The sequence below is a fragment of the Meriones unguiculatus genome, chromosome 16 (genome assembly GCF_030254825.1).
Source record: "Meriones unguiculatus strain TT.TT164.6M chromosome 16, Bangor_MerUng_6.1, whole genome shotgun sequence".
Taxonomy (NCBI): Eukaryota; Metazoa; Chordata; class Mammalia; order Rodentia; family Muridae; genus Meriones; species Meriones unguiculatus.
Genome location: NC_083363.1, coordinates 17,224,019 through 17,239,118, shown reverse-complemented (window position 1 = coordinate 17,239,118; position 15,100 = coordinate 17,224,019). Strand labels below are relative to the sequence as shown.

At 40.7% G+C, this 15,100-nt stretch overlaps 1 long non-coding RNA gene across 1 annotated transcript; it reads left to right on the top strand.

Moving 5' to 3' along the window:
- The first annotated feature begins 11,668 nt into the window (after positions 1 to 11,668).
- LOC132648219 (uncharacterized) lies at positions 11,669 to 14,449 on the top strand. The gene is made up of 2 exons (XR_009586590.1): positions 11,669 to 11,911; positions 13,911 to 14,449. It is a non-coding gene; the product is annotated as an uncharacterized LOC132648219 (long non-coding RNA).
- The last annotated feature ends 651 nt before the right edge of the window (positions 14,450 to 15,100 follow it).

The following is a 15,100-nucleotide window of genomic DNA, read 5'->3' as shown; positions in this document are numbered from 1 at the left end:
TATGTGACTTGTGATTGCTTAGTTATTGCAGGATTTTTTTTTTTTTTTTTTACGATGAAGCTCTTCTTTCCTCCCTTTCCTTGATGTGCTCCTTGAAAGGAAAGATCTTTCTTTACACTGAATGACTGGGGCCATGCTCCCCTCTTGAGAGTTGAGCATCGACATTAACATCTGGAATGCTTCTGCAAGGGAGACATCTCTTTTGGTTCATTTCTTTGGTCATTAATTTGTGTCACTGTTGACTCTCCCATATCTTTAAAACAGTGTTAGTGTGTATATGTGAGTGTCTCTGTGTGCATACCAAGCACTTGCAGAGGCCAGAAGAAGCTGCTGGATTTCTAGTCTGGAGTTGTCTATGGTTGTGATTCTTTCAACATAGATGTTGAGAACTGAACCTGGGTCCTCTGGAAAAGCAACAAGAGCACCCCTAAGTTGAGCCACTTCTCCACCCTCAGCCATGTCTGTTTCACTCACTGGACCCAATGCTATTTTATTTTGTGCTTCAAAAGTTTCTGCTACAGCTCTTTGGAATTCTTTCAGGTGGATGCCATGTCCCAATGACTCACACTGAACATCTTGCTGCCATTATTATTTTTTTAATTAGATTAATTTGTATTTTGGTAGTTCGTTGTCTTCTAGCACTATAGATTCAATAAGCTCATCACGTGCAAATGTTTTAAGGTACCATTTTCCAGAAGGATTCTAACTCATTTTGAAGAAAAGATGATATTAAAAACCGTGACTCAGAATTTGAGCCTCTCACCCTACTCCACAAATTGATCTTAAAAATTACATTTCTAGGTCTTGGTTTCCCACTTGGAAATTCTTACAACCTCCTCCTCTTGGAGTTACTACCAAGGTGAAAACATAATTCGTGTGGGGGCTGGAGAGGCCACACAGCACACCGGATATCTACTGCTCTATCAGAGGACATGAGTTTGGTTCCCAGTACCCACATGGCAGCTCAAATTTCCTGTAACTCTGGTTCCAAGAGGTTTCTGATGCCCTCTTCTGGCCTCTGCAGGCAGCAAGCACACATGTGGTACATATACATACATGCAAGAAAATAAACAAATAAGTAAAAATGCATAATTCATACATTTAAATTATATCATTGTTATTAATGTGTTATTTGTTTATATGGTATATAATCCATCATAGTTTAATTAACTCTACAATTGTTTTTAAGCTACATTCTGCATTTAAATTTCTTGCCAAGCACCCACACACAAATAAAACATTAAAAATGGTAATTATTTTTTATTGAAAAATTAACTCACTAAATTTTATTACAGATTCCATAATTACTCATGCTTCACACAATATTATACCTCTCAAAATGAGTATCCTTCTCCTATAAGAATTTTATTGACTAATAAATTTTAAAAAACCAACAATTTACATTGACGCTAAAAAAAGAGCCGATACTTAGGCATTCAATTTATTATATAAATACACGTGATACATTCACATACATGATGAATGCATGTATAAATTACATGTGTTGTTATAAATAAAAATGAGTGTTGGACTATATAATGTTTATTATCAGCCGTATAATTATTGTGACAGCATTATTTTACCCGCTATCACAAATAAGAAGACACAGACAACTGTTAGATTTTGGAATTGGGCTGGGCAGATATTTCTACCTACACTATCTCAATACCCTCACCATCCATCTCCCAGCCCCCATCCAATGCCATCTGCTTTAAGCATTCTTAACTGGGTTACCTTCCATCCATAATCCCAAGATACTTGCTTGTATTTTTCATCTGGGCCTTTTCACACCATTATTGGAGTCCTTTCTCCCTCCCCATGTGGATTCTTCTCCATCCTAACCAATTGTCCTTCCTCCTGTCTTCCCATCCATCTCTTTCTCAGGATTCTCATGTCCTCAAAAGTCTGGGAACCTCAGCCACACCTACCTCATTCTGCCCTGGCCAGGTATAGGTCGTTTAATCAACCAATCAGGTAGGTTTACAAAACAAGAATAGGTGTACTCAGGCAGTAACCAGATCTTGAGGAACAATAACCAGTGTCAAAATTCAAGCATCAGACCAACCCCCAACATATGTAAAAAAAAAAAAAAAAAAAAAAACAATGTATGCACCTATTTACATATGTTTCTATAAGTACCTATACATACGAGGGTATAATTGGAGTAGTTATAGCGTCAAGGTGACAGGTGATAAAATGCCCCCAACTGGTGCTCTGAGCTTCTGGCCTCGCCATCCCGTGTGAAGGCACTTGCTCTTTCAAACAAGGACCTGCAAACTACCTCTGACTCGCAAAGCCCTTTAAAGATGCTTTTAAGGGACTAGTAGGATGAATCCGTTGGAAGGGTACTTGCTGTATTAGAATGAGGACCCGAGTTCCAGTCCAAGCACTCAAGGAAAAAGGCAGACTCAGTCTGGTGGTGTGGGCTTCTAAGCATGTCACCGGAGAGAGGGGTAACCAGGGTTTCTGACAATCCTGGGCTGGCTCAAGTCTTGACCTGTGGCAGGTTCCTAGTGGGTCCTGGTGCAAAGGAAGGGCCAGGAGCCTACACACCTGGGGCATAGGTCTCTCAAGCCTCCTTTTTGTTGTAGTGTGTTTTATGGAGTCATTGAACAAATAAAGCAAAAAAGCCTGATCCAGTAACACAGCTTCTTCCCAAGCTGATTACAGACATTTTATTTCAAGCCGTTCCTTTCATGTAAGATTATGATGTGTTGTTAGGGGCTCGTTTTTGGTTTCTATGATTTTTAGATGTAATTTGCTTGGTTTCTCTAATTCATATCTCTTTCAATTTTGCTGGAGGTTCTTCCCCTGTACACCAGTGGTTCCTATTTAAAATGAGTACAGGGGCTTCAGGGGGTTTACTGAAGTGAAGTTGGAATCCACATCTATGAGGTATTGGAAGGGTTAACTGAGCTAAGACTCCATGATTTTTTTTTCTGAAGCTGTACTCAATGCTGATTATTTCAAAGTGGCTTTCATATTTACTCCTAAATGTTTTAATAAGGTCGTTTTCATTTCTCTCAAGACTTCCTTAATTTTTCCTCTCGTTCCATGTTGATTTTGCTGCCACTCTCCTTTACACTGCTCTCGGCAGAGCTAGCCACATAAACTAATGTAGTTTTGTCCGGAAGTGTCCCCCCCTCTCCAGCCTCTTCTCCCTGTGTTCTGGCTACTCATCATCTGGGGAGAATCCATTTATGATCTGACTTCTAGTGGGTTTTCTTGCAACCCAAGATCTAGACTAGATACAATTTTTAAAATTTAACAATTTATTTATTTATTGAGAACTTTATATATGAGGGCTTTAGTTACATCATTTCCCCCTTCCCCACTCTTTCTGCAACTCCTCTGGTATCCATCCTCCTCTCAAATTCACGACGTTAGTGTTGCCCCAATGTACATGTACAAGTGCTGGTCACTTGGGATTGGATAACCATGGGGGGGGGGAGGGGGAGGAGTCATCCCTGGAAAAGACTCTTTCAGTAGAATTAACTGCCCATGGCTCTTCATTTCGGGGTGGGACCCTGTGCAACTTCCCCATTCACATGGGCAGCGGCCTTTGTCCTCATGCAGGTCTTATTTAGGGAGCCACATTGTTGAGATTCCATGGGTGCAGCTCCCCAAGAACAAATAGATTATTCATGTCTACATTATATTTTAAAATATTGATTTATTGACCCTTCCTTCCCCCCCCCTTTCCCCTTCTGTTTGCCCTTACCCTTTTTACTTTTACTTTCACGCCATATATACATCCATGATCGTGTGTATCTTTATAACATTTAAGGTCCACAAGTGAAAGAATGTGACTTTTTTTTTTTTTTTGGCCTGGTGTATTTTAGCTTGACAATCTCCAGTTGCACCCATTTTCCAGATAATGGCATTCTTTTTAAATTTCAGTCTGCCCATCCTAGCTGCGGTTATTTTCTGTTGCAATATCATTGCTCGAAGATCCCTTTGGGCTCAAAACCATAATTTTTCATAATTTATTGCATTTTTCATCACAAGCTTTGAGGATCTGTTTGACCAAGGCTGCAGACCTTTGGTTCCAGCCTTCCCTTGGATACACCCCTTTCCACCTCTGGTTGCCCCTGCCCAGTGAGGTCTACCTTTTCTATTCTATCAGGCACCAGCATTCAATGAAGCTGCCCAAAGTGGGGGGCATGTTATTGGTCACATGCTGCAACTTTTGGATAGTTCTCTGTAACGATATGTAACTACACAGCACAAGCTGATGTCAGAGATTAGAGTCAGAATGTGCCTGCCACTCCTCCAGGCAGAGGTCCTGTTAGGTCTTGATGAACAGTGGCAAGATTTATGGCTTCCTAAAGAGGGATGCCAGCTTCCCAGACTACAGCTGGGAGAAACATTGGTATGCCAGACACTCTTCCTGCAAACACCCTGACACAGAAGGAAGATCCTTCATAGCATGAGGTGCTATACTGTGCCACAGGCAGGTTGTGTATTTTCCAAATGGTAATCGTAATAAATGGAGATTTCCTCTATTTCCTTTGACTATCTTTGAATACAAAAGCTCATTCTCAATTTAATTCAAAATCTTTAACACTATAATGGACTATATTATTTTTATACACACTTGGAGACATTCTGAGCTGTTCTTAGAAATGAAAGAGGATGTTTCTTTCTTTTTTTGGGTGGGGGGGAGGCAAAAAGAATGTACATTTAATGTAGGTGTGAAGCTCCCTCAGGCAAGCATATCAAATTTGGTTGCGATTAAATAGCGCTCCTTGTGTGTATGTTCGGGTATTGAAGCTCATTGCTTGTTTCTGTAGACTGTATAATCACACTGGAATGTTCTACCTCTCAGTAGGGAGAAGACAAATTAGGTGGCTTGCTTTAAAAAGGCTTTTTTAAAAATTTGGATCCTTGCATAATGTTAATATTAGTTTTCAAGACCAACCTACCATTTTTCATTGTTGTGAAACTACTAAAATAATAGATAACAAGAAACTGTGTTTTGCTTAGGAATCCTGAGGATTAGCAAATCACATGGGAAAATTCTGTCACCTCCCCTACTGCAAGCCACAGATGTTTTCTCTACACACATCTAAACAAGGATTTTGAAATATTCATTTGTAACTGATATGTTCTCCTTCTCGTCAGCTGCCTGGTACCCTGTGGCCAAGGGAGCACGGCTGGCCGTGCGGCTAAAATTCCATATTAGGCATATTCATCAACAGGAAACGATGGAGAATGAACATGTGAAAAAGTAATGTTAGCAAACAAAACAAAAAAACCACGGCACCCAGGTCTTTGTAGCACAGAGGCAGTAGCTCTTCGTGCTTTCTTCACCGGCCTAGGGTGATTGATTTGATTCCAGTCCTCCTCTGCATAAGCGATTCAAAATTCAACAAAAACTTACTTGAACCTGTAGTAATTTGTTAATGAGAGTAATTGGCATCAAGTTTAATAATTGAGAAAGGACATCACTTTGATATGTTCTTGGATTCGGTTTGCAAGTATTTTATTGAGTATTTTTGCGTCAATGTTCATAAGAGAGATAGGCCTGAAGTTCTCTTTTTTTGTTGGGTCTTTGTGTGGGTGTGGTTTAGGTATTAAGGTGACTGTGGCTTCATAGAATGAGTTTGGTAGTGTTCCTTCTGTTTCTATTTTGTGGAATAGCTTGAGGAGAATTGGAGTTAGCACTTCTTTGAAGGTCTTGTAGAATTCTGTGCTGAAGCCATCTGGTCCAGGGCTTTTTTTGGAGGGGATACTGTTAATGACTGCTTTGATTTCCTTGGGAGATATAGGGCTATTCAGTCTTTCTACCTGATCTTGACTTAGTTTTGGTAGATGGAATCTTTCAAGAAAATTATCCATTTCATTTAGATTTTCAAATTTTGTGGCATATAGGCTTCATCACCTAGGAAGATAAAGTGGGGCTTTTGATGGGCAGTTGGGTCTCTGTGCAGGGACCCCGGGGAGGGGTTGTAATCTTAATCTGAAGAACAGGGAACCCCACACCCCTCGTTTGAGATGGGGGCTCTTTATCTCTCTTGGTCTGCACCATGGCTCCCAGCTCTACCCCCACCCCGTGGCACCTCTGGTTCACAAAATAATGTCTAATTCTGAAGTAAAAATCCTCTATGCTTCGCTTACTAAAGGGCACATTCAGGTTTTATGTTTTTTTTTATTTTTAATTAATTAATTAATTGATTGATTCTTTTGTCTAGTGAAAGTTTGACGTCTCCTGCTTTTGTGCAGACAGCAATGAGCTTAAGCAGTCCTGGCCAATGGTTCACCCAGGAGCCAGGCCCCGCCTTCCATTGGAGGGGATGGGGAATCCCAGCCCACTTTGTCTGCATCATCTTCTCTGGTTTATCTTTTCAGACTGCTTCTTCCTCTGACATTCTCAGGGGGAGCCCGAGCTCCACCAGGTCCCCAGTTCTGCACCTCCTCACACCTGCTTCTCTTCAGGGCTGACTGGTGCCAACTTCTGACAGACCCCCTAAGTATGGACCGTGTTCTGACTGAGTCTCTCTCTCAACATACTTCAGCTCCAGTCTGACTGGATGAACTGTAAGCTTCATGTGGTCTCTTGGTTACCACTGTACAACCTGGGGCTTGCAGAGCTATACTGTTATAGCACATCTCCACTGGAGTGCTCAATGGACTTGGGTAACCAGGGCAAGCTCTATTTCACTGAAAGAGAAGTAGAAGGAGCCCCCAAGAAGTTCATTTAAAAAATATCTAATGGATTATACGTGGTGTCTAGAATTTCCCAGAAAAATGCCATAACTTACTAACTGTCCATTGGTAAATATTACAGAAATGTCAGCTATGGTTTTTCCTAAGCAAATCATTCTGATAGGACAGATTCAGTTTTTTATCTGGCACCTTTACCTTCTCTTAATCCCTTGAGACACTGAAACTAAATCAGGGAAGTATCTTATAGGTCGGTGTGCATGGGATACAAGTACATTTAACAAGTGTAAATTAAAATCAACCACAAAGCCATTGCTCTTGTAGGCATTTATCCTTAATGTGCTAAGTCAGATTTCTGGAGTAGATATGTTTTGTGGATGTTGGTCACTGGGCATTTTAGATTCTAATAGCATTTTATTTTTGTGTGTAGAAGGAAAGAGAAGAATTGTATATTGGTGTAGTGTTGCTTTAGATCCAATGTGTAAAAATATTTCCACAATATTTTAAGAAAGCTATCAAGTTTCTGAACATTCATTGACTCCTTGTACACTAGTTCATTCACATAGAAATGGATTTACCACAGGAGGCCAACTAGAGAAAGCATGCCTCAGGGCTAGGACTAGATGACTAAGGAGAGGAGAAAGTTTCTGGTTCTTTTTCATTGATTGTTATTTTTCAATCATGTGCATTTGTGGGTGTTTGTGTGTTGGTCTGTGCATGTGAGTGTAGTGCCTGTGGAGGCCAGAAGAGGGCACTGGACCTCCTGGGGCTGGAGCTACAGGTGGTTGTGAACTGAATGATGTAGGTGCTAGGACCTGAACTTGTGTCCTCACAGGCGTGTACACTTACACTCCTAACCTCTGATCTATTCCTTTAGCCTGACAGATAAGTTTCCTACTGCTCACCCAGTGGGAGAAAACTGTATCTTGGACACTGCTGTGGCTCTGCTCTTTTTGGTGCATAACCATCTCCAACCCTGCCTGTTGGGAGTTGGTCTGGTGCTATGTACTCAAATTTCAGGCCCTTGAAATCTGGTTACTGACATGCCATGGATATTGTTACAATGTCGAACTACCTCCTGTAACCATGTTACGAGAAGGAATGTTTCCCAATTATCTCTGATTGGCTGATTAAAAGGCCTACACCTGGGCAGGGAGGAAAGAGGTAGACATGGCTAAGGTTCCCCGGTTTGGGGGACAGGAGAATCATGGAAGAAGATAGACAGATAGGAAGAGAGGAGGAAGAAAGAAGTCGACATTGGTTAGGTGTAGAGAGAACCACGTGGGCCAGGAAGAAGGACTGCAAGATTGCTATGGATGGAGGACCATTGCTGTGGATGCAGACCATTTGCAAGTATTTGGGATTATGGATGAGAGGTAGCCCAGATAAGAATGATTGAAGCAGATGGAATGGGATTTGGGCTGAAAGATATGAGGTAGTGTAGAATAGTGGAATATTTGCATGGCCCAAGGTGTTATAAGGCAGCCATGAAATTAACAGGCGTCTGGTCTTTATTTGATTGTGATAGCATGTTAAATAATACCACCATAAAAAATAGTAGGGCTAATAATAACGTTGTTTAGCTGGACACCATGTATTTGCAACAATACCTGCCTCCACATCAAGGCAGACCACAGTCCTCAGAATGATAGCTGTGTCCATCTGAAATCAGACTTGAACATGATCACCATCATCAACAGCTTCACGTTTACTGGTCACTAATGCGCTTTTAGCATATACTGTGCCCCCCAAAATTGTCATTGTCCTCTCCCTAAAGCTCAGTGGGGATTTCAGAATACCCTCAACTGGGGTCCTGGTTTGAACTGGAATCTAACATGGCATTCCTCTCTCTTCCTCTCCCTCTCAGTCTCTTCACTCCTTTCCTCTCTCTCCCTCCCATCTTGTCTTCTTGTTACTTCTCTCTCTTCCCTCCTTCATGCCTGTCTTTCGCTTGAACTAGATTCAGCATTTCCTTCACCAATAGACTGCTCTAGCTGGAACATTTGAAGAAATTAAAACAATATTTCTGGCTAGTGTTCTGTCTAAACACAGAGCCCTTTGTAAAATGACACACATTTATTTTCCAAAGACAAACATTCCATATTAAATGTTTATTAAATTATCTGCAAGCTTTAAATCTTAATTAATGTGTATTAAGTTGAAACCGTACAAAAGAAAATCAAAGGAAGTTGGTCATGAAGAATGCTTTGAATTTGAGAAAGAGACTGGAAGCTGGCCATTGTTTGTGCTGAAGGCCGGTATGTTTAATCCTGTATTCAGTGAGGAAGTATAGCACACCAATGAGCTAGAAACCTGGATTCCTCGAAGACTGTGGATCTGAAGACTCCTCTTTATACACAAAAGCATCCCCTGGTGATATTCTTTGCTTAGGGACTCCAACCTGTGTTTTAAAGTTTTCCTGGTTCACCGCAGGGAACAGGAACAAGTAAGCAGGAAGACATATTTTAAAATGAAAAAGAAAAAGAAAAAAAAACAAACAAACTACAATCTGCCATGGTTACAACTCTCTTCTACTTCTGGAAAATAGTGCTCATGATCAATACTGGTAGGGGAGATAATGACTGTGTGTGTGTGTATGTATGTGTATATGTATGTGTGCATATGTGTGTATGTAAGTATATGGATATCTGTGGATATGTATGTGTTATGTATGTGCATGTGAGTGTGTATGAATGTGGGTGGGTGTGGGTGTGTATGGTGATTTAAACAAATTTGGCCCCCATGGATTCATGTGTTTCAATGTTTGGCCACAAGGAGTAGCACTATTAGGAGGCGTGGCCTTGTTGGAGTAGGTGTGGCCTTGTTAAAGGAAATTGGTCATGTTGTAGGTGGGCTGTGAGGCCTCAAGCTTCACACAAATGTGGAATAGTCTTCTGGCTGCCTGTGGGTCAAGATGTAGAATTTTCAGTTCCCTCTCCAGCACCATGTCTGCCTTCAAGCTGCCTTGTTTCCTGCCATGATCATGGACTAAATCTCTGAAACTGTACGCCAGCTCCAATTAAATGTTTTCCTTTATAAGAGTTGCCTTGGTCATGCTGTCTCTACACAGCAATAAAATCCTAACCAAGACAGTAGGTATAGAGTATGTGTGTGTATGTGTTTGTAGTGTGTGGATGGGTACGTAAGTATATGCATATGTTCAGGTATTTATATGTGTATGTATTTGTTTGTATGTGTATGTATGTTTGCATACGTGTGTAGGTATGTTTGTATGTGTATGCACACACAAGTTTATGAGAGCATTTGCAAAGGCAGTTTAAAATAGCTCTCAAGAGCAACCTGCACAAACAAAAATCTTGAGAGCATTGGTGGATGGAGTGCTGGAGCAGTCCATGCTGGCCTTCTGCCATAACCAAACTCACCCCATCATCCGAGGTAACCATAGGAAGTCTGCATAGCCCTCACTGTCTCATTAAAATATCAAAATCCTAGAAATGTCTTTTTTCAAAGGAATTTCTTATACAGAATTCTTACACAGAATCCCGACACAAAGTGACAAAAGCCAAGGAGCTGTTTCCAAATGGTCAGAGCTTGGGGATCTGGTGCTCAGTGTCTCTCCTGTGTGCACCCCCCCCCATTACCATTCCTGGAGATTATTCTAGTATCCAAGGAATGTTCTAGTTGTTCATCAGATTGGATAAAGACTGTGAATGTCCTAGCTACAATATGAAGATTTGGGAGCAATTTTATACCAAGCCATTACACTGCAGCCATTTCTACCCTCACTATTTTTTTATTAGCTAGCAATAAGCAGAGCTCTGAGTAGCTGAGAGGCAGGAGGCGAGCTTTGTGTTGAGGAAGACCGAGAGAAAATGAAAACTTATTGGCTTATCTTGAGGAGAGAAGAAATATCCTCACGTGTTCATAGTTTAGTTACTTCATTGCCCAGTTGGTGCCATTGTTCGGGACCTTGAGGAAGTGGGACCTGGCTGGAGGAAGAGGGTTACTGAGGACAGTAATTAGAAGTTTGTGGTCCTGCCATGTAATCTGCCATGATGTAAGAAGTGTCCACCAGGCATTCCTGTTGCCGAGAACTACAGAGAGCCACAAAGACCACAGACCACAAGCCAAGGAAAATCTTCTGTATAAGATGTTTCTGTCGGGTGTTTTGTTACAGTAGCTATTACGTGGATTAACGTCAGTAATCCCCACGTGTTCCAGGAAGCCAGAGGCTGACTGCTCTAGTATTGTATTTATTCTATTTGTTAAGAAGCACCATAAAGGCTGAGAAGCCTCTAAAAGCTCATTCAGAGTACAGGAAACTGGCCCACTACCTCAACGGAGACAACCGTTTTCTGGGCACCTTTGACTTGGAGATCTACCTTGAAATATTCTGGAGTCCTATTACATGGTAATTCATATTCGAATTATCTTTCTTGGCCAAGCTGCACATGCCTGAGGGTGTCTCAGGCATAAGAAAAGACAGGAGTACATTGTATGAGATTTACCCTAATCTCTGTCACATCCTGCCTCCACCCTTACTTATTGTGTAAAGTGATCAATGAAAGTTATTCCTGTTTTCCGAAAGTGATGGTTGAGGCAGGAGGCAGCTAGGTGTAAAGGAAGGTGTGATGCTTTCTGGCTTGCTGCAAGCTTGGTAAAATTTCCATGTGAAACTGTGAGTACAGCGGATTTTGGGAAAGGATGATGTCTTTGATTACAAAATCAGTCTTAACACTTACCACTTCCTGTCTTTTTCCCCCACCAGTTAGGTATTCAGAAATTTATCAATTATTTATGACTTCTCAGGTATATTAAGCTTTAAAAAGTTCATAGTGTGATTTCTTTTTCTTTCTCATTTTGTAGTGTTTTCTAATTGCCTTCTGATTCTATTTCACCTCCTCTCTGTCTCTTTCGGAGGGCAAGTCTGCCACTATTAGGATGCTTTCGTGATCTTAGGGTGTAAAATGTATCACTTCCTTCCTGTATTAAAACGATGCTCACTCTTTTTGTCCTTGTGGCAGTTTGAATGAGAGCGGTTCCTCACAGTCTCAGGCATTTGAATCAGTGGAGGAAGCTTCCCAGGTGTGGCCTTGCTGGGGAAAGTGTGTGGAGTGGGAGCAGGCTTTGAGTTTTCAGATCCTCCCACCATCCTCAGTTATCTCTCTCAGCCTCCTCTTTTGTGGTCAAGATGTGAGTTCCCAGCTGCTGCTCCATCCTCCACGCCTGCCTGCTGACATGCTTCCCCTTCATGACGGTGATGACCTCCAACCTGCTGGGAGCGGTAAGCCCAAATAAACCTCTCACTGCAGGATGACTTATCAGAGCAGTATAAAAGTAACTAGTAAGATCTTCAACCTTATTTCTTTACGTTCAGACTTATGTAGGTGTCAGGAAAACATTTCTATTCCATGGCAGAAACAGCTCCATCATCCCTACATATATATTTTTTCTAAACACATATGTGGATTTCCCCTCTGTGTCAGCTATGTTCCACGAATTCCCACAGACATTAGTTTCACTTTGCAACTCTGTATTATTTATAATTATCCAATGTGTTGCGCTCAATATATTACTTTTAAAATTTTGATGTTTTTGGAATACATCTTAATATTGTTGTTATCATATTGGGATCACAATCAATAGTCTGAGTAATACTGATTTTTTTAAAAAAGATATTATATGCAAGTTTTCAGATTCCCTCATAGAGATTAGAATTTTCTCCTGAGTATCCAACAATAGGTTCTTCTGAATAACGAATAATTCAAGCAATAACCTTCATTATTCTGTCAAAGAACCCACGAGAATATCAAGAGCCCTTCACCATTACATATCTTCATCTGTTAAATTTCTGAAAGAGATGTGCTTTTACAAAAGATCTCCAGTTCTCTCAGTTTTTACTTATGGCTCCAGTCCCACATGGGAGAAGAATATTCACTACTGTTATTTTTTCAAAACAACACCCCGTTAAATCGCTAAATTATCCCACATTATGCTAACTTTTCCTTCAGTTTTATTTTGACACAGTCAAAGTTTTATCACGACTTCATATTCACATATCTTGTGGGTAGCTTTGTAATTCTTTAAATTTTGATTCTTCTTCAGCCTTCTATTTTGAATGCATCTGGTTACAGGAATTACACTATCATTTCCCCCAAATCTCTGTAACTTCAAATTGATGATTTTGATTAAATTACTATAATTATTATTACATTAAGATTTATTTCAGCTTAATTATTTAATAATTTCCATTTGTTCTCATTTCATTGTTATTTTCTGCTCCCTTGATTAATTTGCAAGTTAGATTTCACGTTCTTTTCTTAAAACTTTTTATTTGCATACACTCATTATCCAAAATAATGGGTTTTGTCATGGTATTTTTATACACTGATCATGCCGCTTGACACACTTAGCTGCATTACCCTTTGTCGCAGCTCCGCCCGACCCCCGTCACCTCTCCTGGTGGGCACCTTATTTCTCTTATACTATTTTACAGTGAATGACCAGTTGAATGGTATAGGCTAAGTAATATTTGTTATTAGCCCCGTAATTATTATGGCGGTATCATCTAACCTGCTGTCCCGGTCAATAAAAGACACAGGCACCTGATAGGTTTTAGAATAGCCTTATATCACCTGAGGAATGGCAGGTATTCATTCCCTCCTAAGCTAATTTTATCTCCCAATCCCCCATCCCATGCCATCTGCTCTAATAATTTTTATCTGGGCTACCTCCCATCCAGAATCCCAAAACACTTGCCAAGGTTCTTCATCTGGACCAATTTTCTCCATCCACGCCTAACCGGCCATGTATTTCTCTCCACCTAACCCATCACGGTTCCCCGCTCCTTCCTCCTCCAATCCTGTCTGCTTCTCTGTCCCATGATCCTCCTGTCCTCACGGCCCTCAAACCTCCACCGTACCTACCCCATTCGGCTTGCCCAGATGTGTCAGCATTTTATTATTAACCAGTCAGGAAGAGTTTCTTAGGCAAGCTTTGCATTGAGAATGTGCTCATCTGGGCAGCAATCGGATCTTGTGATTTTCCTTGGCTCCTGATGGCCAAGATACCCTTGTGTCAGAAAATCCTTCCGGGGCCCGTCTGTCAGTCCCTGACCTCTCACTTCTCTCTCCTTCCTAGCAGCCTCAAACACTTGCTCCCCACACGGGAGAATTCTCCCCACTCCACTCCCAAAGCAGCGGAATCAGAAAAACTTGGGTTGAAAAACCTCTGAAACCATGATCCAAGACAAACCTCTCCTTAAAAATACTCTTTTATTTCAGGTGTTTTGTCTCGGTGGTGGAACGCAGACTGAAGGCCAGGCTCAACTGTTTGAACCATGTTCCCTCAGACAAACCTGCGTGCCAATACGGCAGGGGTGGCCGAGAGAAAGAGTACTGAGATTGTGAAACTGACCGGGACTATACAGGCAGGCTATGATTAAGAGGACGTTTATGTGAGAAGGATCACCAATGTGTCACGGAGGTGAAAGGTTGGAGGAAAGTCGCTTTTATGCTGGCCCCAGAGACAGAGCGACCAGGGAGAGCTCTTCTGTCCTGCCCAGAAGCGGCCAGCCCTGCTAACACTGCGGGTCTAGCCCAGGCAAGCTAATTTCGGATTTCTCCTCTCCAGCTGCAAGTATCGGATTTGTACCATTTAAATCCCCGCATTTCTAAAGGAGAGCAACAGGAAGCCCACGCGAGGTTGACGATGGTCACTGTTGCTAGGGCATTTTCCTGCTTAAGAATACAAGAACGTGTATGTTGCATATGCTTGTGCTTATGTATGATGTGTATGTATATGCTTTATATGTTTAAAACCACAGTGTGTATTTGTGCTATTATTTCTAGGTCAAGTTCAGAATTACAATCATCTGCTTTCATTATGCTTACATTTGTAGCTTTTTAAAAGTATCACCTATCCTGAAAATCGCAGTCCTTGGTGACAAAACAATTTTTTTCTTACTCTAGTACAAGTTATGAATAGATTGGCACTAGAATATAATATCCTAATGATCATTAAATATATGATCATAAAAAGCATTTATGTTTTAGATTCTATACCCCTTCAGAGTATAAAATCAAATTACTCTGTTTTAAAGTCATTTGGAATATATATTCTTTCTGATAATGCATCAAATGGAAGCTGAATTAGCTTCGTATGTTTCACTTGTAGTTTTTTAATGATTGCTTTTCAATTGAACTTTATTTAATAACCATGTAAAATATTTTTATTAGGCCTATAAAATTTGAAAGTTTGGCTTCTATTCTTGTCGTTTCCAATCTTCCCATCATCCATTGTGAGGGCAAATATTAAAAAACCACTGGGAAAATGTTATTGATTTATTTTAATGAATTACTCAGAGACTTCATTATGTATTAATAATGTAAATACAAAACCAAGACCGTGCAAACTTCGAAACATTTTCAAAATACACAGGAAAAATAATACAGGAGGCTCCTCAAATCAAACA